Source organism: Pinus tabuliformis, chromosome 8 (genome assembly GCF_031772625.1).
Source record: "Pinus tabuliformis cultivar Carrire ecotype Pingquan chromosome 8, CPIR1, whole genome shotgun sequence".
NCBI lineage: Eukaryota > Viridiplantae > Streptophyta > Pinopsida > Pinales > Pinaceae > Pinus > Pinus tabuliformis.
Window position 1 is genome coordinate 1,139,843,386 of NC_142294.1, and position 27,112 is coordinate 1,139,870,497.

The following is a 27,112-nucleotide window of genomic DNA, read 5'->3' on the forward strand; positions in this document are numbered from 1 at the left end:
CGTTTCCGAACTTGCATAAAGAAAGGATGCGGGGCAAAGCTTTGTAAGGTGCAAGCTCCATAAAAAATGACACCTTCAGTGAGACATTATTATCATATGACTGGATTATCGAGCAGTTTTAGCACATAGTTCAAGCTCGTTAACAAATAAACATAAGACCGAGAAAATGTTTCCACCCGCGTTTAAGCTCGTTAAAAAATGAACTATTCCCCGGTAAATAACCACCGTGAATGTAGTACTTCAGCCATTAAAGCCTTGGTCGTGTTTGCACCGTCACCTCCACTTTTCATTGGCCGATCATTCACCTCCATTTGATTGTTTACCCATTTTGAGGAATAGCTACGCAGAGTGATTTCACTAGCCATCCTTGTGACACTGCCGTGATTGGAAAATTCCAAACCTTACCTGGAATCAGTTGCTACCCTGTTTATCACTCGTTCCTCAAAAGACGAGTCTTCTTTAAGCTCTTTTCATCTGACTCGTAAAATATGAAAAGATTGCCGAGTTTTGGCCTTCCAGCTCGTTAAAGCGATAGGAGGAGCTATCCCTCCTCTAGATTTTAATCTTTTTGGACCTAAGGGATTATTGCACAAAAAGATCGAGCGCTTGTTTAGTTCGCCCCATTAAAACTATCGAAAATTCATCCCTTATGTATTGTTTTATACTTTTTCGGACTTAAGGGATTAGATGACGAAAAAGGAATTTTGGAGTTAGCTTTACGTACCTTTTCAGACTCTCTAAAAATGAAAAGGACCGAGTTATCTTTGTCGTTAGACTCGTTAAAAGGATTAATAGCGACAAACTTGTCTTTAGACGAGAACGAGTTTCCCTATCGCTAGGCTCGTTAAAACATAGCGATGGGTTTGCCCGAAGGGAAAATTATAGAACAAGCATATGTTATCCTCCTCAAGCTTGACAAAAATAAAGAGGTACTGGTCAGCAATGACTGGGGAAAAATTGGGAAGAAAACTCAAAGAACCTTTATTGGTAGCAAGTCACTCTTGAACATGACACTTCCACTCCGTGCCCGAGTCGGGTTGGGTTGTTTCATTCACCGGTCACATCACCATGGTCACATCACACCATCCACATTTAGGGTAAATGCTACCAATCCATCACATAAGTGTCGCCGACATGTTCAAGAGAAGTCATTCAGAAGAAGTCACCCGTGTCCCATCGACTACCATACATTATACTTCATTCTTTCATGACCGCCATCCTGAACTATACATCATCAGATTGTTTTCACCTCCATCAAAATCATTTGCTCCGTTCCATGTCATTGATGTGGGATTCATTAAGGCCCTCCTTTGATGGATCGCTTCTTGTCAACATCAGCTCGTTATCCAAGAAGTTGATCTACGAACACCCCATTCAGTACTTTGAAGCTTGCATGCCTCAATGGCAAGTTTCTCACTTCTGGCGACAGGTATACCTCAATGACCTGTGACCGAAAGATTTTGCGTGGTGTTCGACGCCAAGTCCTTTATTCACACCACGTGAATTGTACTACAGTACCTTGAGGGTAATTATCATTATCGATGATTCCTCTCGCGCTTGTTAACAGTTACATTATTGACAGGTAATCAAGCGATGTCTTTCCATGTTCGACTTCAGAACAATTCTCACATGGATCGACTTGTACTTCGAGTGAAGATCGGACGAGATTGAAGACCCCAGATCTAGTTTCATCCATCCAGGCTGCGATATATATTCAGGAAAATAAAGACATTGAAATGTACAGCATTACAGCATAGATAATCATCCTACCAAAAGGATGATGGCTCCATCAGAACCATCAGTCTACCATCAGACGATTGTCTGTCCTATGTACATAAAAATGAATTTATAAAGGTGAGCATGGGAATGCCCGCCTCAGCTAGGTCATGAAATCAGTATGAATATAATGTATTGTATTGTATCTTATTACAGGTCTCCTCCCAACATCGAAAGAACTTCGGATCCTCCTAATAAAGAATTTCACCCAATAAACGGCCTCATACTTTAGGGGGCAACTGTTATAGACATTTTTGTGCCTTACAGCTCTGAGCATGAAATGTCCATAAACCAAGGGATCCAAAGTCCATAAACATGTTGTTCTGACCCCTAAAGGAACAAGGTCAACAGACTACAGCTTCTCCCAGAACTTCTCCACCAGAAAGTGCTCAGAATCAGTCAAATCAGGATCATTTCAGCTGCTCCACTAGCTAGCTGCGTTGCATAGCACCCAAATGCACTGGCTAGGTGCATTGCAACGCACTTGAATGCACTACCAGGGTGCGTTGAGTGGGAAATGACAAATGGCAGTGCCATTCCACGAGGTGGAAAGACAATGGAAGCTTCCAGAATCTTCTCCAATGACACTTGCCTCACTGAGTTCGACCAAGGATGAGTAAGAGGCTCTCAGTCTCCAAGTGGAAGCAAGAACTGACAGAGAGAAGCCACTAATCAAATCATAAGCTGACTCATCCTCCTTGCATACATCTATATATGGATCCCTCATCCCAGAGATCCAGAGGTTGGAATTTTGATATTGCAAAGAATTGTTGTTGGTATTGAGAGAGACAATTAGACTATTGGGTGATTTATGCTTTGTTGGAGGTGAGAAGGGACTTCTATGCTGGGAGGTTGATGCTGGATCAGGACATCGGTTGTATCTCCTCCTGAACTTTCTTGTTTTATCAATAAAACTATTTGAGTTTCTCCTACATACTTGTGTTTCATTGATGATTGTTGCATTAGTATGTTTAGCTTATATCTGATCCTAAGCTTTTTATGAACATAAACCTATGTCTTTGTATAGTCTCTTTCTTCTTTGATCTTGTAGGTATTGTGCAGCTGGGCAAGTGAAGGAGCAAGGGGTTGGAAGCTATCAAAGAGAAGAGGAACTGGGCCAAAGGAACTAGCGGAAGACAACGGTTAGTCCATCCTTTCCTTCTTTGTTTATAGTTCATAAAGAAGAATACACAAGTAGTTTATCTCTGTTTGTTTCTAAGGTACTGTCACACCTTAGTGGGATAGGGTCTTTCCGAATGGATACTTTTCCCGACAACACATCCTCACCAAGGTTGTTAGCAGCAATAGGAAAGATTGGGCAAAGATACTAGTAGAGAACACTTCGGCCTACAACGCCACTTGGAAAACGACCACTGGATTCACTCCATATGACCTAGTTTATGGGAATAAGGATTTGATTTCTATTGAGTTTGAATATAACACTTTGAGAATGCAATCTTTGTTTTCTTTAGATTTCACTACCGCACAATAAGAAAGGTTGCTCCAGCTGAATGGCTTGGATGAGTTCAAAATGCGAGCTCTCCTAGACACTGAAGTTGGACAACTTAAAATGAAGGTTTGGCAGGACAATAATATCAATTGAAATACTATTAAATAAGGGGATTGGGCCCTGCTATATTATTCTAGGTTCAAATATTTTAAAGGGATGATAATGAAAAGATGGTTGCTTCCATACCTAGTAGATACGTGTCATGAAAATGAATCTATCTAGATCAGAGCCATTGATGAGGAAATCATTGCGTTACCTACAAATGGTTATATGTTGAGGATATATAGAAGATTTATGTCCAATGAATAATTTATGAGTTCATTTAGCAAAGAATTAAATATGATTGGGAGTTTCATAGCTTCCACGCCACAACATTCCCAGAAATTTGGAAAAAAAAGACCTAGATGAAAACCTCCTCAGAGGAAACCTATTTTTCTCAAGAAAAAAGGAAAAAACAAAAAACAAAAAACAAAAAAAGGAAAATAAGAACACGAGGAAGAATATTATACCATGTCTACTAATCCCTTGTTTTGCAGGATTGTGTATAATGGCATATTTCATGGATATAAGGAAAAACCTACAATTTATCATCCATACCTCCATCCATACACCTCATATCCATCCTCTCCATTGATATGAATATATATCTCCACCTTCCCACCATCAAGAAATTTAAATTTCACCTCCTCTGTATGATGCTATAGGAAGGACTTGTATTACTACAAGATGTCCTATAATGCTACAAGAGGATGCTGTGAAGCTACACGAGGGACAACCAATGAGGATAAAAACCCAAAAGACCATTATGATTCTATGAAATAATAAAGAGATCCCACCAATGATTTTTCCATCATCCATCTATCACCCATCCATTCCATTTCACCAGAAATTTGCTCAGATTTTCCACTCTTTCCTACCTTAAAAAAAACACATAAGCCACTATTTTCTATTTCTACAGTGTCTACACTACTCCTTCATGACTCGAACCCTATCCTCATGGCTTATCATCATATCCATCAACACCATCATGCAAACTGAATACTTCAAGGGGGAACCAAAAGACTATTATAAGAAGAAAACTCCTATTGTAGTAGCCTGTGCAGCCACAAGAACAATCACTGATATTATTTTTTTCACCGCCCGAAGGGATGATGGATCCTTATTTTCAACTATGAAGAGACATATCATTCTAAGGGAGTCTTTGCACTAGCAACAACAACTTGGACATTAGATATGAATCTACACACACACACAACAAAAGAAATAATCAATGCACCATCAAGAATAAAGACATGCACAACAAATAAGTCAAAGAGTCAACTCCCTTTATCATAATGATATATGGTCCAACTCCAACATGCAAACCTCTGCAGTGGTTCGATCCATAGGTAGGATTACGTAGGGCAACCATAAACTCCTACCTTTGCATAAAATTAATAAAATGTGTTTTGAGTGAGAAAAGGTGTTTTAATAGGTTGGAGTTGGCCAGTCAACTTGGCCACCCTCAACTAGTAAACTCATGTGTGAGTTAAGTCAACCATGCAATGTGAAAATGTCAACTCAAAATGAAATGTTGTCCTCAAAGAGTGGGGTGATAATCACAAGGAGAGAGAAAGGATTACAGTTAGTAGGGAAAATGGTCCAAAAGAGGAAATATGTGTTAACTCCAAGTCGCTAGAGCGATCCAAGATTTTAACCAAAAGAGGATATTATGTGCTCAACTGGAATTCAATTGCACCATCACTCTTTCAAAAAATAGGTAGAGGAAGGAAGATCTAGTGCATCAAAAAACCTAGGGCATCACCAAGGAGCTTCAAACCCTGTTCGCAAGTGTTGCAAGAGAAACCTACAAGAAGGCCGACAAGTGCTACAGGAGGGCTGAGGGGAGCAAAAAGAGGAATTGGAAGGTGAAGAATTAGTCACACTGGCTATATATTGTCTCAAAGCCTTCATGCATACCGACAATTTTTTTGGCAAGATGTAAGTGATACCCTACTTCCTTGTGTCTAGATCCATTTGCATGAGAATTTTTCTTGAAATTAAGAGCCTCTAACAGTCAATTGATTAATGGAAGGTATTTTTGAAGTTTTACATGGTTGAAACAAGGGAAAGATGGGTTGGTTGATGTCAATTCAAGCACCCTTCTCCCTCACTACTACCAAACACTCTCCCACTATTTCACCACTAAGGCTATTTGAATTTTTTTTGAATTCCACACCTACATAGAATTAATGAGAAATAGAGAAGAAATGAGGGGTGGATTTAATAGAAGAGAGCCCTCAGACATGAGGGGAATTCACCAACACCCTCCTATAGTGGAAATATTCATAAGACACCTGTGGTTGGGTTTCTTTTTGTTTCTAAATGTGCATGATGATGATCTTTCTGATGAATTTTCCATGGCATTACACTCTCAAGAGGAAGACACTGCTACTATTGTTATCAAAGGGTCGTCCATCTATATCAGTCCTGAAACCATAAGAGAAGTGACCACCTTAACTATAGAAATTAGGTGGAGCAAAGGAGAGAAGCATGTAAGTGTCACAACTATGAAAAAGTTCTTCCTTCCAAAAGAGAAGACTGTAGAAGATAATAATGGATTGAAAAGAGAAAAGTTATCTTATACCTAGGATGAGATAGCTTACCATATCCTCAAGTGCATATACTGTAAAGGAAGATTAAGTGTGGCTTATGCCTACCACTTTAGGTTGCTCTAGGAGCTTAGATTTAATGAAGAATTACCTCTCCCTCGACGACTTAGTGTCCCCCATTTCATCCTATAGTCAATCATTGGGATGAGTCAGAAGGCGAGGGAAGGAAAGAACCAACATTTAGCTCACCATGGCCTCACAAAGTTAATGTTGGTGGATGATGTAAACCACTTTCTTTTCCATGTCTTACAAAACAAATTTGTGGACATAGATAGGGCAACTTTTATAGAAACCCAAGCCATCATACCAAGAGAGCCCCCAACTTCTAGTATTGGAGGTAAAGAAGGAAAAGTAGAGGAAGAAGAAGGAGAATAAATAGAGGAGGAAGAGGCGGAAAGAACAGAAGCGAAAGAGAGAAAAATAAAGGAAAAAGCAGAAGTAGAGATAAAGGAAGGAGAAGCAGATATCAAAGGTGAAGAGGGGGATAAGAAAAGAGAAGAAAGAGTAATCCTTTAGGAGACTTCCCAAACCCAAGGAGCGAAAGATATTGAATAGGAGGTAGTTGCAACATTATCCACATTGGCCACTCCTCTGAAGCACAAGAGGAAGCAATCAAGAAAATATCAAAAGGATTTCAGAATAAGGAAGAGCACCAAAATTATATAAGGGAAACTGCAAATTCCTATAGAGGTTCCTATAATTATTTATGAGTCAGCAAGAAAAAAGGAAGAAATATGACACCATGAAGGAAATATTTAGGAGCTCACCATGTCATCTATACCACCTATGAGTGGGCCTACCAGTAGGTCAACCACTTTCAAGAAGCCAAGGACACAATCTACCTTTGATAAATAAGAAAAAGTGAGGCTACATGAGGATCGAGGTTTGCTATGGGATAGATAGGTTTTTTTATAGGATGGGAAAAGTCTACTATAGGAAGAAAAAGGGAAGTTATAAGAGCACAAGAAAGAGATACAAAAGGAAGGCACCACCTCAAACTCAATTTGAAAATACCTACGAGAACTCCAAGAGCCTGGCCCACAACCTAGCTTTGGGTCCTACTACCAATTTATTGAAGGAGGAAGGATTATCCATAAAACATTTGTAATCCCACTCCTCTATGAGCTGGAGATAGAGAGAAGCAGAACCCATAGGTGGATATAAATTGTTAAATCTAAGAATGTGAAAGATGTAGGACTCATGGAAAAGAAAGCCATTGAAATGGGCAAAGAGTCAAGTGATTTAAGAATGAGGGAGTCTATGATGAAGGAGAAACTACACACAAAAAACAGAAGGTAGAGAGAGAGGTTGTAGGATAAAGAAAAACAACTTTCCACCATGGAAATCCTTTCTATGGAAGTCATGAAATGTAGGAAATAGTGGTTGTAGTTGCAAATCAAAAATCTAACACAATATGGATCTCTACCTTTCTAGGACTACACGAATTTTATTGAATTTCGCAACCAACCTAACATGGAATGAAACACATGGGGAAAAAACACAAGCTTCTTCCATATATCAACCATTAAGCATAGACCCAACAACCGTATTCTATCCCTAAAAAAGATGATGGTGCTAAGGTCTCAACTAGAGAGAAAATAGGATCCGAACTAAACTTATACTTCAGGTCACTACTCTTTGAGCCCAATCAAGATAGAACCCAAGCTATCAAAAAAATCATTAGAGCTATTTCCCGCTTAGTAACAGAAGAGCAAAAATCCATTTTGTTAAGAGAGTTCACTAAGCAGGAGATTGAAGAAGTCGTCTTCACCATGGCCTCTGACAAAGCCCGTGGACCAGATGGCTTTACAATTGAATTCTTCAAAGCTTTCTGGCACATCATCAAAGCAGACCTTTTCAATCTGATAAAGAACTTCCACAGAACCAAGAGAGTGTTGCCGACCATCAATGTTACCTTCGTCACCCTCATCTCCAAATATGATCATGCTGACTCCCCCGAGAAATTCAGACCTATAGCCCTTTGCAACGTCATCTATAAAATCCTCTCAAAATTGATGGCCAATAAACTTAAACCCATCCTTCCCTCAATCATTTCTCATGAACAGTATGGATATGTTGAAGGAAGATAGATAACTGACAGCATCATTCTCAACCAGAAGGTGCTGCATTCTATCAAAACTCAAAAGATCCCGGACATGCTCATTCAACCTGACCTCCCCAAGGCCTTTGACAAAATCAGTTGGACATACATCAGAGAAATCCTCCAGGATTTTGGCTTCAGTCAGATTTGGATAAAATGGATAATGGAAATGGTCTCAGCAGCATTCTTCTCAATCATGCTGAACGAGGGCCCCTTACAACCATTCCTCCCTTCGAGAGGCATACGGCAAGGAGATCCCTTGTCACGTTTTCTCTTTTTCATCATGGCAGAGGGCCTCAAGAGATCTCTGTCCCAAGCGTTCCAAACGAATCAGCTCAAAGGCATCAAAGTTACGCATCAAGGACCCACAATAACGCATTAGCAATTTTTCGATGACACAATGCTTATGGCAACCCCCACAGTAGAGGAAGCTCGAACCTTCAACAAGGTGCTAAGCACTTTCATGTAAGCCTCAGGTATGGAGATCAATCTAACAAAATCCAAATTATTTTTCTTCAACACTTCTATTCTTGTGCAGAGAAATCTCAGCAAAAGTCTCAAGATTCAGAGGAACTCCCTTCCAACTAAATACCCCGGCATCCCATTTTCAGAATACGCCCCCAAGGCTACAAATTGGGAGGATCTCCTCAACAAAATGAAGGCCAGATTAAGCAGCTGGACTCATCGATCCCTAAACATGGCCAACAGACTGGTACTGGTCAAATCAGTTCTTCAAACAATGCCGGCCTACATGCTCTCAGCCGTTGTGGCACCCAAATCAGTCTACAAATCCATTCGAAACATCCAGTAGTCCTTCCTCTGGAATGGAGATTCAAAGAAGTGCAAATGGGCCCTCCTCAAGTGGACATACATATGCAAACCAAAGTTGGCAGGAGGACTAGGCCTAAGAGATCCTGAAATCCTAAGCAAGGCTATTGCAGCAAACATCTGGTGGAGATGGGTGGAGAATCCTAATTCCCTATGGGGGACCTTGTGGAAAGCAAAGTACACAAATCAAATACAGGAAAAAGACCTCATAAGGCTCACTGGCAGCACTCAAGGCTCTCCCGTCTGGAACAAAGTATGGGAGAACCAACACATTGTTCAGCAACACTGCTTCTGGGAAGTGCACCAAGGCAACACTGCCCTCTTTTGGGAGGATGCTTGGCAGCAACTCCCTCCTCTGGACCACCCAGATTGGACTACACTCAAAAATGACATGCAAGAGGCGGGGATAAAAAAGGTAGTAGATTATTGGCAACCCAAAACAGTGACCACCACTTAGCAAAAATGGCTAACCAAAGCTCAATGGCCAAGTCAAGACCATAGTGGAAATATAGAACAACTCCTACAATAGCTAGAATAGTGCAGGATCCTCACCTCAACTAGAGAAGACATCCTGCGATGGGGAAACAATTCTAAAGGGACATTCTATCTAAAAGAAGCCTACAGAATCATCGCTGCTTCACCTGACTGGCAACCGGACCCCAGATGACACGCCTTTTGGACCAGAGGCACTTGGCCCAAAATAACCCTATTCTCTTGGCTGGTCATGCACAACAGAGTGCTTACTTGGAACAATATACAGTGACAGGGTTTCATCGGACCCTGTCGGTGCGCCCTCTGCGAGAATGATAATGAAACGCTCAACCACATTCTCAACATGTCCCACCACTTGCGTGCTATGGGATGATATAGCTTTTGTCTTCAGACAAACCGAGAGAAACAAAGACCCGATCTGCCTTACCTTGAGCAATTGGCGATCCACCATGTCCACCAATAATCTGATCAATAGGGCATGGAACCTCATTCCGGGAGTCGTGGTATGGATCCTCTTGAAAGAGCGCAATGCTTGAATCTTTAAGAACTCTGCGATGTCAGTGGGTCGGTTAATGGAAAAAACGAGGCAGCTAATAACAGAAATGATTCACGCCATGGACATAATTCCGCAAGAGGGGAACCTGTCACCAAAAGATCAAAGGATTGTCCATATCCTCAATCTCAAAGCCCGGACCAACCCTACAGGCAGGAACTAGACCACAAAAGCGATGAAGTAGGACAAATGGGGAACACCGCCATTTCCAGCGTTCAAATTAAACTCCGATGGCGCATCAAAGCAAAACCCTGGAAAAGCCGGGTACGACAGAGAAATCAAGGACCACACGGGGAATATCCAGCTTATCTACCATCGCAATCTTGGAAACAACACCAACAATGTTGCAGAACTAATTTCTCTCATCAAAGGCATCACCCTGGCTGACCACTACAAATTTCTACCCCTGATAGTGGAAGGAGACTCGGAGATTGTCATCAAGATGATGAGAAAACTTCAAAACGGCACTCAAGTGGACAAGATCACACCCAGTTGGAGGCTCTCGACAATCCTAAAGGATCTGCAAGCCCATCTCGGCAACATTCAAGGCATTACCTTTCAAGTAGTCAGAAGAACTCCAAATAAGCTGGCTGACACCATAGCTAATGCTGGTGTTCGGTCCAATAGTGAAGACTATCACATCCTCTAGAAAGACTTGGAGGAGGGCGAACTCAGAGAGAAATACCACACCATAAACAAGGTAGACCAGCAAGCATAGTGAATTCCAAGATCCTTTGATTCTTCCATATCTGCATCTACTGACAATTATACAAGCTGTAAGTGACCCACTCAAAGGAAAAAAAAAAGAGAGAGTGGGAGCAGAGACTAGACCAGCTCAGTTGTACAAAGGCAGACACAACGAGGTCACATCGACTCCCACTCTGCATCATGTATTTTACTGTATTTTATTAATATAAAGTCTCGCTGAAACTTGCAAAAAAAAAAACATGGAAGACATGGAAAAATTATTTGAATTTTATATGCACAATCTCACTTTGAAAAATATGAATTTTTAGGATCCAAATTCAAGATTGTCGGATATGTAGTTGATGGCTTTAGCATCCTAGATGACTCATGGGGAGACAAGAGGTTAGGAGGTGAGAAAGGTAATGGAAAAGGAGCAGAATTTACCATTCTATATCGGAGAAGAGCTAGTGAGCCCTAAGGCTATCATTAGAAATCATAACCTCGTCTCTAATGATGTTGCTTTAGCACCAAAATACATTTCTACCCAGGAGCAATTCATTCTACACTTTAAAAACACATTCAGGATGTTGGGAACAAAAAATCGACAAGCCCTCGATAGAAGATGCCATGGCTTACCATAAAGCCTACAAATCAAATAATATCACTCTCCTGAAAGGCTAAGGAATGCCTTGGAAAGAAGACCATTGTAAAAGAAATTCATGCAGAAGGTTAAGATCAAGTTGATAGGACTCAAACTCAATACGCTCTTACTTCTAGGATTACAAGAAGGAAGAGATGAAGTAGAAAAGCAAGGGGAGTGGAGAGAGATAGAAAGGGATGCAGGTTTTTACCCATAAGAAGGTACACCATCTGAGGAACCTTGGGTTGTTAGGGAGGCCACTAGGGCCATGAAAGAGCTTCATGTGGATGACTGCGTTTCATCAGAGGATGAGAAACACCTTTAGAAGGGGGGTGATGATGAGTCATATCAATAACTGCATTTGGAATATCATTATGCAATTATATTAAAACTATACTTCTCTCACATTAATTCACATTTTTTATTATATTTTTCTTAACAAGAGGAGTAAAAGGTGTTTTTCATAGTATGTGGCCTAATGTGGTTTAATTATAGGAAAAAGAAACGTTTTTTAGGCTATTACGATACAGGTGCGTGATAGAGATAATTAGGAGATAATTTAAGGGGTTTTTCCATCTCATTAACTCCCCAAACTTGTCTTAGGATCACAATATCCTATCTCACCAGTTCAAATTCATTGGCAATCGATTAACGTGTAGTCCAAGTGAATCTCAGTAGGGACAAGATCCACCATTTTTTAGATCAAGGTGGGAATCACTCCTACTTTCAAGGGATTTTCTTCAACTACCCTTTTGTATAAATAAACAAGAAGAAGAGTTGATTAGGATTCAAAGTTTTTCTTTAGCTACATGTAGATATTGAGCTTGAAGCTTGACTTTGTTACTCTGAAATTTTATGTGATGTATGAGACCTGCACTGTGAGTTAGTTTGAGAGGGTTGATAACCTTGACTTTGGACCCAACCCAAATTATTTGGTCCCTCTTTTTGTACTTGTGTTTCTTCTTCATTCCAAGTAGTTCATAGTTTCTCACATTTTAGTAGAGATTAATCTATTAAAACCTGTGATTGCAACCTCTACATCACCTCTCTTGTGGTAGAATGAGTTGAAGGATTCACAACCATATTCCAAAAATAATTTGTTTATGATTTCTTATAAGTAGATTAGTGTTAGTTGTCGTTTTTTACATTTTCTTCTTGTAGCTTAGAAGTCAGTTTAGTAACTTGATCTATGTTATGTCATACACTAGATGTTATTTAAATTCAACGCATATTTTCCAAAATAAGTTATCTCATTTTGTCAAAGGTAGATAGATGCATTCATGTTATTGATTGCAGGGTTGTATTTATTTACAGATAAGGGAACCTTCACAACTTCCATCTTGAGCTCCTTCATATTATCTTTCCACCTTCAAATATTTTCCTAAAACACTGTTTCAGAGGTCATTTTTCCTAGTATATCGTGAGCACTCATCCTAGTGCAAGACAAACCTCTGAGAGGTCATAATCATGGCTAGGGGATCAACCCAACCTCCCTTCATTTTCTTCAAATTTCATCCACATATCCATACCCTTAAGACATCATTTTCACCTTCAAAAGCCACTTGGAAGCCCTCTTGTAGCAATACATGACCTTTTATATCAGCCACCTCTAGCAAGCCTGTAACACCACTTTCCTTCATTATTTTTTATCCCAATTGCAACTTTGACTTAATCTAGAGTAATAATGACCCCTAGTTGTTATTTGTTGATAAGGGGAAGCTCTTATGCCACTCCAATCCTTCCTTTTATTCATTGCTAAAATAGAGTAGAGCTAGTTTTCTTTATCACAAGTATGATGAAAATAACTTACCCATTTACATGAAAATATGAACTAGGTAGATGGTATATGCAATTTTGATTGATAGTTAGATGAATTATTCGAGATAAATTGGCTTCCTTTCTGCATGTAGATTTGGTAGTTTTACGGATTTTCCAAGATAAAATAGCTTTCTTTCTCCAAGTATATTTGGCTTTGTCCTTTAATGAAATAATTAGTTAGAATTTACAAGTTGAGTCAATGTCATTTGCACTTTCATAGATAAAAGGAAATTCCAATTATACCTTCATCAACAAGCTTTCATTTTAATTCATTAGGAGGAATGGTCTTTGATCACTTTTGACCTAATGTCTTAAGTAACGGTAGCATGAGTGGAATCTCATCTGGTGTACATATAACGCTCTCACCTCTAAGTTTGTACGAACCACAGGTTGATAATTTGAGTTCAGGAGGCCTTCAGAGTTGCAATATTCTTGGTGCGATATGAGGGCTCGCCACTTTGCAGGTCATACTAAGAGTTAAGAGAAAGCACATTGTTGGTACTCTTACAAAGAGGAAAAATTGTAGGAAAACATCTTTTTATGCAATTTTGTTGTTTTCTACTTATTAAAAATATCAAGGTTGGTGATATGGCATCATATGTGCATAATGTTTAGTGATATTTTCCCGCTTAGTCAGAGAGAGTAAGTGGAAGTATCTGGAATAGAACAAAGATGTTATTTACGGATTATAAATGCAGGTGGAGTAATACAATTAAAATGCATGAACAATAACATTCATGGAATGTGAACATTAGGGGTTGAACAATTTATTTTTTAGCACAAAGTGAGATATCGAGACTCGTGATCCCCTCATCCTCACAACAACTTCTTTCTAAATATGTTGAAATCTATATGGGCTTGATTAACGCAATGTGTTATTCAAAACCATGTACATAGTCTAACAAGATTTAAATGCACCACCACATCTTAAATTTCATAAAAAATTAGAAACTTTTTTTTGAAGATAATTGTTTGACGCCAAGAATTTTATAATCTGTACATTGGGGTTGCATTCATTAGTAATGGAGTAGAGATGTTATTTTGGATTAACAATGTAGGTGGAGTTATACAATTTGAATGAATGAACAAGATTGTTCATAAAAAAATATAGAATAGGGTTGCATTTATCAAGAAAATTGGAGATGTTATTTTAGGCTTGAGACTATAGGTGGAGTAGTATTGTTTGAATACATGAACAAGATTTTTCATAGAATATTCACAAAAGGGGTTGCACAATTTCTTTCTTTAGCATAAAACGAGAGAGTCAAACTCGTGATCCTCTCATCTTGACATCAACTACTTTCTAAATTTCTTTAAAGCAACATGACCCCTTATTAATGAAATGTGTTGAACGTTATTATTCATTTTGTGTTTAAAACCATGTACATAGTCCAACAAGATTCAAATGTACCAACACATCATAAATTTCATAAAAAATGAAAAACATGTGTTTGAAGATCACCAATTATCCCAAAAAATTGTATAATGTATAGACTGAGTTACATTCATCTTTAAGGTTATTCATAAATTGAGCCTACTAATATTTTGACAGAAAAAGGGTGAATGAAAGAGAGGTCATGAGAAACAACATGTACAGTAATAACAATCTAACACAACACATTTCCTTTACTTGAATAGTTCCAAGAAGCATGGTTTCATGTGGCACCTAAAGTGTTTGAAAAATATTTTTTATACATTGGCCACTTACTCAATAGATAGAAGAGTTAGGATATTTTCTAAACTGTATAGATTTATAAAATGTATATGGATCATATCGTCAATCCTTTCTATGTGACAATGTAACTCCTACTTGCTAAAGTAGTTCTATAAACATGAGGGAAGGAATAAACCCTTAATGATTTGTCCTTATGTTTTTAAAAGTAGAGTTGTGTTTCTATATTAATTAATAAACTTTTTGAATTCAAGTGTAAATATTAATTTGACAATAACAGAAGATAACATTTGTACTTTCAATTTCCTTTCATTGAGATATCAAAAAATTTTAATTCTTCGTTTAAATATTCACTTGATAAAGGAAAAAAAGAGATCCCAACTATAAAAACATAACCTATAGCAACAACATTAAAGTTTCTCTTTTACTCATATTAGACTACACTTAAATCCCATAACATATCACATCACTCTCTATATAAGGTTTTTTTTTCACATACTACCAAATTTTACAATATTTGGTACCATTGCTAACATAAATTATGAAAGATAGCTTATTTCACCACACTTTTATTAATTTTATTTAAAAAACTAAAATAAAACCAACTAAAACCTCGTCATTCGTGTAGTATGTAAGTTGTGTGTAGTCCAGTGTAATCTATCTCAGATTTGACTTACTGACCATATTGGATAAAATGTTGTAGTCAACAATATTTTTTTTTGACTATTCTATATTAGTTTGGCAGTTTTATAAATGTTGAAAAATATAGGAGATGGTGTCATAAAATAGTGGAAAAGATCTAATAATTTTTTAATTTTTAGTATTTATAACACTTTTAAATTACTTAATAAATGAGTTAGAATTTAATAGATAAGACTTTTTTCAAAATGCATAGATTTTTTTTCCGTGGATGGGAGTATGATGACCAGTAACAAGTTAATCCCAAAATTTTAACCTTTATTCAATGTTGAGAACAATATTAGATTACTTGACATGAGAATACTGAACTCATCCCTTCATACCTTTTCAATAAAATGTATAAAAACAACTAGAGATTATATCAGAAGAGAAAGGCATGAATTAAGCAATATCAAAACAAAAAATTTGGCACTAATATAATTGCAACACGGCTATGGTTTCCCAAAAGTTTTTTCATTAAATTTGATGACCGTTCATTGCATCAAAACCATAGTGATGTGTTCTAGCACTCTTTTTCTCTCATTTGTCGTACCACTAGTAATCTGTCATTTCGTAGAGTCAATCCTATAGACATGGTAGGCGCGTCGTACATATCTCTCGGATAAGAACGAGAATTGCAAAAGTAGTGGAATCACTAAAATTTGGGCTCTCTCAACTAAAGGAATCTCGAACATTGTAATTGTAATGTTAAACCCGTTTCTTGGAATTACGATCGAAGACGCCAGGGGAACCTCGTGGAACTACCTTCGCACAACGCAAGGCTATCTCCGAGTCTTCAATTTCGTGCACTACGGAACTATTTCAGAGACTTAATGAATACTCACAGTAAATATAACATGACAAGTTTGGAGCAACACACTAAAACTTAATATTCATTTCTTGAATATAAAAAATACTTCTACATCATACTACGACTTATTTACAAAGTAAAATAAAATTTTTCCAAAGATTTAAAATTACACGGAGTAAAACACAGTAAAATAGAGTAATTGTTGTCTTCACGCGACCACGAAAAATTGCTCCACCATTTTCTCCATAGAGACTTGAGCTCTTTTCTTACTTCTTACTCTCTACACTCTCTACAGAGTCTTCCACTTACAAAATGACTTTTTACATTCATATATGACTCAACATACAATTTTACATTTAATTCATGACAGAGCGAAATTAATTTTGATGTTGTTGTTGAGTGTGATCAAAGTCGCGCATGTGTTTTTGGAGTGTGAGCAAGGTTGTTGAATTAATGCTTGCTCATATCAGTTTACCTAAGTACATAAATTCTTTAAATGCCCTTAAATGCCTTTTCTGAGTTTTTGAATGGTTCACGTCTGGCTTCGGTCCTTCTATCTTCGTGATGAGATGCAACCTGAAAAAATGTCTTTAAGCAAAGACGCAACCTGCAAAAGTGTATAAAATGTATGGCTACAAAAGTGTCTCACATATATGACTATTGTCCAACTGTTTATTGTGGTGGTTGGGATTATTATTTCCAACACTCCCCCTTAATCACAACTGTCGCCATTAACAATTCCAAAACATTTTCTAAGATAAACAAAATTTTCTCCTGCCAATGGCTTTCTGAAAATATCAGCAAGTTGTTCCTGTGATTTTCAGTGCTGCAACAGAATTTCATCATTGTTAATCAGCTCTCTAATAAAATGATATATAACATCAATATGCTTGGTCCTTTTGTGTAATAGAGAATTCTTTGATAATGCAATCGCTGAGGTGTTGTTTCATCATCTTGGTCATGACGAAGATCCCTCAACATCCTTCTCATCCAATCTTCCTGACGCGCTGTTGTTGTTGTTGCGACATATTCATCTTCTACTATTGACAATGACACTATTGGCTGCTTCTTGGAGGCCCATCGAATGGCTCCGGAACCCAAATGAAAAACATATCCTGACGTGCTCTTTCTGTCATCGACACTACCTGCCCAATCACTATCAGTGTAACCAACCAGCCTGAAATCACTCGTTGTTGTGTACAAAACGTCATACTATTTTGTCCCATTGACATACCTCAGAATCATTTTCGCTGGTTACCAATGTGTCTTCTTGGGCATCTCCATGAACCTTGACACCAAACTTACTGCATACATTATATCTGGTCTAATGGCGGTCCAATACATTAGGCTGCCTATCATGGTTTTGTATAATGTGGGATGGACATTGCTGATGCAAGATTCTTTGCTCAACTTCATCCCTATGACAGTTGGAGTTGGTGCAGACTTGCTGTTCTGCATTTTAAACCTCTCCAAGATTTATGCCACATACTTCGCTTGAGAGATAAAAATTATATTTTCTGTTTGCTTCACTTTTATGCCAAAAAAATATCTTAGAAATCCCAAGTTAGTCATTTCAAAGTCACTCTTCATTACTTGTTCAAAATCAGTGACGAGAAAATCATCACTTCCTGTAAAGATCAAATCATCTACATATAAGATGATAATGAGAATCTTACCTTTGCTCTCTTTGATGTAGAGAGTAGGCTCACCATTACATTTGTTGAAACCATTGTTGAACAAGAAAGCATCTATCCTGTTGTACCATGTGCGTGATGCTTGCTTCAATCCATAAAGAGCTTTCTTCAACCGATATACTTTGTCTTCTTGTCCTTTAATCTCATAACTAGGTGGTTGCGCGACATACACTTCCTCTTTCAACACTCCATTCAAGAACATTGACTTTACATCCATCTAATACGCTGTCCACTTATGCTGTGTGGCAGTCGCCACAACTGCGCGTACTGTCTCCATCCGCATGACTAGCGCGAACATCTACATGTATTATCTTCCATGCCACTGCTTATATCCTTTGACAACTAGCCTGCTTTGTGCCTTTCAATCTTTCTCTCAATGTTGCTTTTGGTCTTGTAAACCCACTTTACCCCAATAACATGTTTTCCTTTCAGAAGGCTCACTAACTCCCATGTGTCATTCCTTTCTATTGCTTCTATTTCTTCCTCCATTGCTGCAACCAATTTTTCTTCTTTGACTACATCTTCAAAGTGGATTGGGTCATCTACATGGCAAAATAATGCAAATAAGGAATTCAGACATGCCCCACTATCAAATTCATCTTGCTCATAAACTTCATTTAAATTTCTGAATTTTGACCTTCTTGTGCTTGTTGAAGATGGGCTTGACATGTCACTTGGTGTCGCACTCTGCGGTGTGCTTGGAGAAGCACTTGCTTGGCTGCGCGAAAATGTCCTATTATTTGTTGATGGAATTGCTTGCTGCCTACTTTGCTTCACTTGAATAGGAGCAGAGGGAGTCAGTGTTGAGGAATTACTTGCTGCTGTTAATTCCTCTGTGTCCTCATGTGGTATGCATGCTTTGACATTGATTGTTTTTTCTAAACTTCCATCCCATGGTTCCTCTTCTATGAACTACACATCTTTGTTGATTATGAGATTCTTGGTTAATGGATTGTAAAGTTTGTATGCCTTGGATTCATCACTGTATCAAGCAAATATGCATTTCTCCCCCTTGCTGTTCAACTGCTTTCTCAACTCATCCGGGACATGTGCATAAGCCACACTTCCAAAAACTCTCATGTGAGTGACACTATGCTTTCTTCCACTCCATGCCTCTTCAGGAACAATGTTGTGGGCACTTTTGGTTGGACATATATTCAAGATATATGTTGCACAAGCGACAACTTCAGCCCAATAGTCATTTGGCAAATGCTTTGGCTTCAACATACTCCTTGCCATCTCCATAATGGTCCTATTCTTCCTTTCTGCCACACCATTTTTGCTGCTGTGTATATCTTGTTGTAAACTTCTGGTGAATTCTATGCTCCCTGCAAAATTTAAGGAAGTCATTTGAGATGTATTCTCACCTCTGTCAGTCCCAAGGATTTTGATGAAATGTCCGCTTTGCTTTTCAACAAGAGCCTTGTATTGGCAAAAGCACTCAAACACTTACTTTTTTGTTTTAGGAGAAAGACCCATGTCTTCCTTGTGTAGTAATCTATGAAGGTCAATACATAGTGGCTGCCACCAATTGATGGTGTCTGCATTGGTCCACATAAATCTGAATGGACAATCTCCAAAGGTGCCTTTGCCCTCACTGACTTTCCTACTGGAAATGTCTCTGTATGTTGCTTGCCCAAGATACATCCTTCACATATGGTGTGTGGTTTTTCTCTGAGTGGTAAACCCTTCACCATGCCTTTACTATGCAAAAAATTCAAACCTCCAAAGTTGAGATGTCTAAATCTCAAGTGCCATAACGAGTTTTCATCTTTTACTTTTTCTTGAAAGTTTTCTTGTGTGACAGCTGCCCCTTTTCTTCCATTTTCTTGTGGATTCATAGATAGTTGTGCTTATGCACCTTCTTTATGCAAATCTAATTTTATTTTCAAGGGAAACATTCTATTGTCTATCATCTGAACCTTTGCAATCAATTATCTGCTTAGAGGCCTATCCAAAATTGTGCACACATCATTTTGAAGAAGACATTGTATCTTTTTTGCATGAGCCGCCCAACGCTCATGAGATTATGTTTCAGACCGGGGACAAAATAAACATCAGAGATGTATTTCTTCTCCCCCTTCTTTGTTAGGATATTATCTCTTCCTTTACCCATGATAGAGACTTTGCTATCAGTTCCTAATGTCACTTCATATTTCACACTTTCATCTAGATCAGAAAACATTTCTATGTCTCCTGACATGTGGTTGCTTGTTATGAAACCAGCTCAAGAAAAGATAGAAAAGATAGATAGATCAACGCCTTAGAATTCAGCCTCTTCGAGGGGGCAACCTCCTTTACATTACATAAATGAACAATTCTTGGATGATACAAATGACAAAACCTCCTTTCTATATATAGGAGTCTAAGGAGTCACAATATAATCCAGCCGACCTAACAATAATAATATAAAGCCACAAAAATAACAATAGAGGGATTCTATGGGGCACAGTAATAACAATATGGGGGCAATAGGGGCACAAAAATATTAATAAGGGGTATAACTACAATAGTAATGGGGTAATCACTAGTATTATAGGGACCCAACATGCCCCTCTCCTTCAAAAAAGTGTCGTCCTCAACGCTTGAGTAGTTATGGATACTTCTGCATAAAATTCTCATCCTCCCATGTGGAATCTTCAGCGGATAAGTTCTTCCACTTGATAAGATACTCTGAAATTGATCGACTTCGTAGCTGTCGAGTTCTTGTTTCTGTGACTACTTCCGGTCCCAATATAATTTTTCCTTCCTTGTCAAGTTCTGGCAATATTGTTTGAACTGGGAGCTTGTCGCCTATAACCTTGTTTAAATATGAAACATGGAAAACTAGGTGCAATCGAGAAGCTGCAAGAAGCTCCAATTTGTATGCCATAGTACCAATCTTTTGCAACACCTTTTACGGACCATAATACTTTGGTGAGAATTTATTATCCTTCTTAGCTTGCTTGAGGGACATTTGCTTACATGGTTGTAGCCATAGGAATACCCAATCACCTACATCAAAACTTCTTTCACTGCGATGTTGATCTGCTTGTTGTTTCATTCTATTCTGTGCCAACACGAGGTTATCCTTTAAGAGTTGGAGAACTTGTTGTTGATACTCGATGTGATCTTTCTCTGCTTGAACCTTTTTCTTCTTGATATGTCCTTCTATCTTTTGAGGAGTGGTAATTTCTTCCAGTCCTGTACAAGATATGGTCGGATTCATTTCTTGATGCTCGATGTGATCTTTCACTTCTTGAACATTTTTCTTTTTGATGTGTCCTTCTATCTTGATAGTTTGAGTAGTGGTAATTTCGTCCATTGAATTACAAGATATGGTTGGATTCATTTCTTCTTTCTCGATGTGATCTTTCACTTGCACCTTTTTCTTCTTGATATGTCCTTCTATCTTGAGATTTTGAGGAGTGGTAATTCTTGCCAATGCTTTACAAGATATGGTCTGATTCATTTCTTCTTTATCTAGGCTTTGTTCGTGGAGTATATCCTTTTCTTTTGACCTTTCTTGCTCCCTTTTTTCTTCCTCTTCACAATCTATGTAGAATAATTTCTCCTCAGCGCACTTATGACCTTTAGTGTATTTGCTATCACAATTGTAACAAATCCCTTTTTCTCTTTTTTCTTCCAATTGTTGTGGTGTAACCCTTGTAGGTTGTGGAAGGCTGGGAGAAACAACACTTCCATCTTTATAGTTGTGAGGGGTATGCTTCCTGATTTCCATAATTTTGATTTCCATTATGTCACAAAGCCCTTTTACTCTTTCCAATTGTTGTGGTGTTGCTCTAAAGAAGGTGTTGCTCTTTGTATTCTCATAATGTGCTATCATTTCCTCCGTGAAAATTGACCACGTAACAAGTTTTTTACGAGAACAAAGCCCTTCATACCATAAAAATTGATCTGGTTCTAAATATGAAGATGCAATACATACGTTTTGTAACAGTTGTACACCATGCAGATCAAAATATTGCTCCATCTGAAGTGTCCAATTTACCGGATCCTTACCATCAAACTTCCTCATCTTGCTTTTTCTTGGTTTTAGGAGCTCGACCTTGAAATGACTGTAACTCTATACTTTCTAATTGTATAGTTCTGAATTTGTGATCTGTAGTAGCCCTCTGTGTCCTCTTTCCAATGCCACAAGTCTGACCCAAATTTGATTCTCCACAGAAGAGTTATGTGAAATCTCCCATAGTGACTTGATTATAGACTAGTTCAGTAGAGTGGACTTGTACGACGTGCCACGAGTCACTGTTTTGACTTTGGATCTGAAAAACACCCACAAGAAACTAAAGTTCGTCCTCTTTCTGTACCTTCTTACGAAACTTCAATCCGATCCCCAGAGAGAAAGTTATGAAGATTTTCCCCAGGTCACCTGTTTTGAATGTAATTTAGGCGTCTGCAAAAAGACCAACTTCCTCAGATCATATCTCCGCAAATGTCCCGCGAAAAGCTCTGACATTCGGACCCAAGGTTCAGCGCGATTTCTTCTCAAATGGGTTTTTTTTTACGACTTCTGAAACGTCACAGAAAAAAAAGTCATAGCGAAAATGCCACGATGACCTGTTTGAAGAGCGAAACCCTAGAATCCAAAGCTCTGATACCAAATGTTATGAAACCAGCTCAAGAAATGATAGAAAAGATAGATCAACGCCTTAGAATTCAGCCTCTTTGAGGGGAAAACCTCTTTTACATTACATAAATGAACAATTCTTGGATGATACAAATGACAAAACCTCCTTTCTATATATAGGAGTCTAAGGAGTCACAATATAATCCAGCCGACCTAACAATAATAATATAAAGCCACAAAAATAACAATAGAGGGATTCTATGGGGCACAGTAATAACAATATGGGGGCAATAGGGGCACAACAATATTAATAAGGGGTATAACTACAATAGTAATGGGGTAATCACTAGTATTATAGGGACCCAACATTGCTACACCCTGAATCTACATACCAAATATCACTGAGTTTTTCTTGTGCTACATTACAAGCTGAAAATATGTTATCATGGTTGTGATTTTCTCTTGTGAAATTTACACTTGGTTTGTTACTAATATCATATTGCTTATTTCTACATTCATTTGCATAATTACCATACTTCTTACAGTAATGACATTGAACTTGAGATTTATCATACCTTTGACCTTGTGCTTGATTTTAGCTTGGGCCTTGACTTGGATTTCGATTGTTGCCTCTTCCATTTGAGCTTGAAGGGCTCCCTCTTCCACCTATGTGTGGGCTTATTCCTCTTCCTCTAGCATATGATCTTCCTCTGCCTCGACCTTGACCAAATGACACTTGTGTCTTGAAGGCATGCTCTAATGAGCAACTTGCTGCTCTATTCAGTCTATGTTCATGAGAAATTAGTGATGTATTAAGCTCATCTAATGTGAACTGTGAGAGACTCTTTCTCTCTTCTATGGCTAGAAAAATGGCCTCAAACCTTGCTAGACTTCTCAAAACTTTCTCAACTATTCTTCTTTCCTCAAGTGTCTCACAATGAGACCTGATTTGAGTAACGAGTCTATATTATCAGACTTTTTCATACAAAGTGTTTCAAAATCTCTCTTCAACATTTCCAGCTTTACTGTCTTGACTTTTTCCATGCCTTGGTAGGGTGTCTGGAGGATGTCCCATGCTTGCTTGGACTTCGTTGCTACTGTAACCCTTGGAAAAATACTTTCATGAACTGCTTGAAAAATATAAAACAGGGCTTTTGAATCCTTCTTCCTGTTGTCCCTTAGCACATCTCTTTCTTGTTGAGATAAGGCATTGTATGGTGGTGCATCTATTGGTTGTTGAAAACCATTCTCCACCAAATCCCAAATATCTTGAGAAGAAAACAGGGCCTTCATTGTAATAGCCCAATAATCATAATTTTTGCCGCTAAATTGAGGTATTTGAGAATTAGTTAAGTTTATGCTTGATGTTTCGATTTCTGACCGTAAAAACAAACTTTCTAGCTATTGGTAAATATACTAAACATAATCCGCACTCAAGTTGAGTGTGATGAGAGTCGAGGAAGTGTTTCTGGAGTGTGGGCAACGTTGTTGAATTATGTGGACAACGTTGTGAGTTTCTAAATGGTTTACGTGTGCCTTCGGTCCTTCTATCTTCATGCTAAAACGCAACCTGCAAAAATGTCAACCTCCTGCAAAAGTGTTTCACCTGTATGGCTGTTGTGTCACTGTTTATTGCGGTGGTTGGGATTATTATTTCAAACAACTCCAAGTCTCTCCCATTGTTTAGTTTCAATAGTCTCTCCCATTGTTTAGTTTCAATGACCAAAACTACAACCGCGGTTTAGTTTCAATGACCAAAACTACAACCGCTGTTGTAAAAACTTTTAGGACACGATAACGTTTTGATTGTTGTCTTCACGGACAGAAATGGCTGTCTCTTGACCATTGAATTGACGATTCTACAGTCCCGTGGTCATTCGCTGGTTAGAAGCAGCTTCTAACTCATCCACCCTATTTTGACTTTTAGGGAGAATTACTTTAGAATTGGAAACCACTCCTGAGCAATCTTTATGCTCTGAGATCTTGCGATCCTTCAATTTTCCCCACAGAACAGAGTAGAGCCCTGTTGCGATCATAACGCCTCCCAACACACTGTATTCAGTTAATAAGTAGAGTTAGAGCCTTCAACCATCGAATTTTCCAACACCATTAACGACAATTTCAATTTGAGGAATTAAAAAAGGGACTGAAAAGCGAACCTGCCCAAAAGGATGCTTTCAGAGAGAATGATAGAGCCCATGATTGCACGATGATCATCATCAACGTACTGATAGCTGCGGCAAATACAGGTCCTTTTACGCGCATGCACAACCCTTGTACGTAATATGCAATTGCTGACGCCACCACTCCCTGCACCCAAAAATAGTAATTGCTGTGCTCTGTAAATTACCTTCTCTATCCAATTTTTGAATCGAGGCGACGAAAAACATATAACATTTTTCCCTCGTTGAAAGGAAAAGGGAAAACTTACAGAGTAGACTGCCGTGAGAAGGTTGATGTGCCATCCTAAAGCCCATTGGGAAGAATCACGCACGACAGCGAAGCCCAGAGCTGTTGCCTGTAATGTTCCTAGAAAACATATTAAGGTGGCAAGTGATAGTTGAGCAGAATATTTCTTCAGTACTGCAGCCTGCAGATTCAAAATAGTTAATTTAAGTTGTAGTTTCAAGATGATTGATCATACATATATATTTGGAGAAATAAACATGTAAACTAAATGATCACCTGCAGGATGAACAAGGCTGACCAAGCAAGAGTGGCCGCAATTATCAGAAGGGAACCTATTATCCAGTCGTTATTATCAATTGCAGAAGCTGCTGTGAAAGATGTCTCGGGGGATTGATGATGTGGAGACCAAAGCATGGGAACAATAGGACCTTTGTACAACGTCATCAGCATTGCTCCCGCCACGCACGCTATCTTTGCTTGACTGCGTAGTTTTTTGATATTCACTCTCTCCATCCTAGAGCAATAAAGATTTTCCATCACGACCTTAAAATAAAGTAATTGATTGCAACGATTACCCTCTAGATTATGTGACTTGAAGGGAAAATTCTGGTTTGATTAACTGAATAGAAGAGCCATCACGAAAGTAGTAGCCGGAAGAACATTACTCAACGCACACGCATATGTTGGAGATGTTAATTTCAAACCAAGGTAGTAGAAATTCTGGTCGATTACAGGCCCGCAGACATGCATTAAGAATGTCCCATATCTAAATTAAAATATTAGCCAACCACTTTCATTGAGTCAAACTGAAATAGAATGGAAGGGATGATACTGTAAAAAGAAGTGAAAGGCCAAAAATTATGAAATGGTACATACCCCAACAAACCCAATACAAAAATTTGCAAGAATATGGAAAAAGTGAGTTTGGTTCGCACTTTCCTGCAATTAATTGAAGTTGTTAACACATGAGCTAATTATCTATCTAGGCATTGAGTGCAGAGGTTGTTAAGAGAATTTACAAGGACATGTATCCATAGAATAGCTTTACCTTTCAATAAAGTTAGCAAAAGGAGCAAGGACAACCGTAGCATGCCTGTAGACTACAAGCACAAAGTGATTCATTCCTCGGTTAAGAGAGACTTTAGAGAATATTCATTCCAGCATATCCAAACTGCAAAGATATCATCGCTACATAAGGTTTCGATTTCTCAATTAGCTTCTCCATTCATAATCAAATAAAAACCACCCTCCTCAATTAGCTTATTTTTCTGCAAATTGCCAATGCACAGTGAGGACTGGAGATTCTTCTCACTTCCTCTTTGCACTAACTTTGAGGACACCAGAGGTTTCATAATTCACACTAAGTGCACTCATATTTATATAGGAAGAAAAACCAAGTGGATATGATCACCCAATCCAGAGTGTTCAGCTGACGTAATCGCAATCGCAATATATGCGGCCAAAATTTCAGAGTTCTACACTAACAAATCAGTTATCGGCAATTGCCGCTATCATATTCGATATCATTCGCAATTTTACTTTATCAAGAGAATGAGAGATCTATTCTAAACAATAATAAAGCAGTGGATGGTGAGTCAGTTAGAATAATTAGGTGAAGAAAGAAAATTGATCCGCGCGAGAATTATGGCCATACGAAAATTGATTCACGAAGATTGATGAATGGAGAACAGAGATAAAGTAGAATTAGTGGGGGTGGAGCACTGATTCGTGCCACGTCACGTTAACCATTGCTGTTCGAATGGCTGGCTTTCGACGCGAAAACCAGACCCTGTAACTGGTGTGGATCAGGAGGTGGCATAATTTGTGTTTACTAGGAATAAGAATTACATATCCAGTTTTACGTTTAGCATAATTTTGTACGAATTCTAAGCCCGCGCAATCCAAAGTCTCGATAGTTGGCTCTAGGTTTTAAAGTCGAAGAACAACGTCGAAAGGTGTAGGTGCACTATCAAAATTTAACAATAAAAGATACTAATAATAGACAGACCATAAATTATGTTAAGCTATGATTTTCATACTAGTGCGACAATGAGTGATATGACATATCGACGATGGCAGGCCGCTTTTATTACAAAGTTATATATCATTAAGAAATATTATCTCAATATATGCTTTATCCATTAGCTTTAAAAATATTGTTAAATTTCTCTGTAATCACTTGAACCAGGGTGATATAATATTTATAGCTATAAAATCACTTT

At 38.3% G+C, this 27,112-nt stretch overlaps 1 pseudogene; it reads right to left on the reverse strand.

The window, feature by feature from the left end:
* Window positions 1-24,340: 24,340 nt before the first annotated feature.
* Window positions 24,341-26,115, reverse strand: LOC149239364 (WAT1-related protein At5g07050-like; annotated as a pseudogene).
* Between the last annotated feature and the right edge of the window lie 997 nt (window positions 26,116-27,112).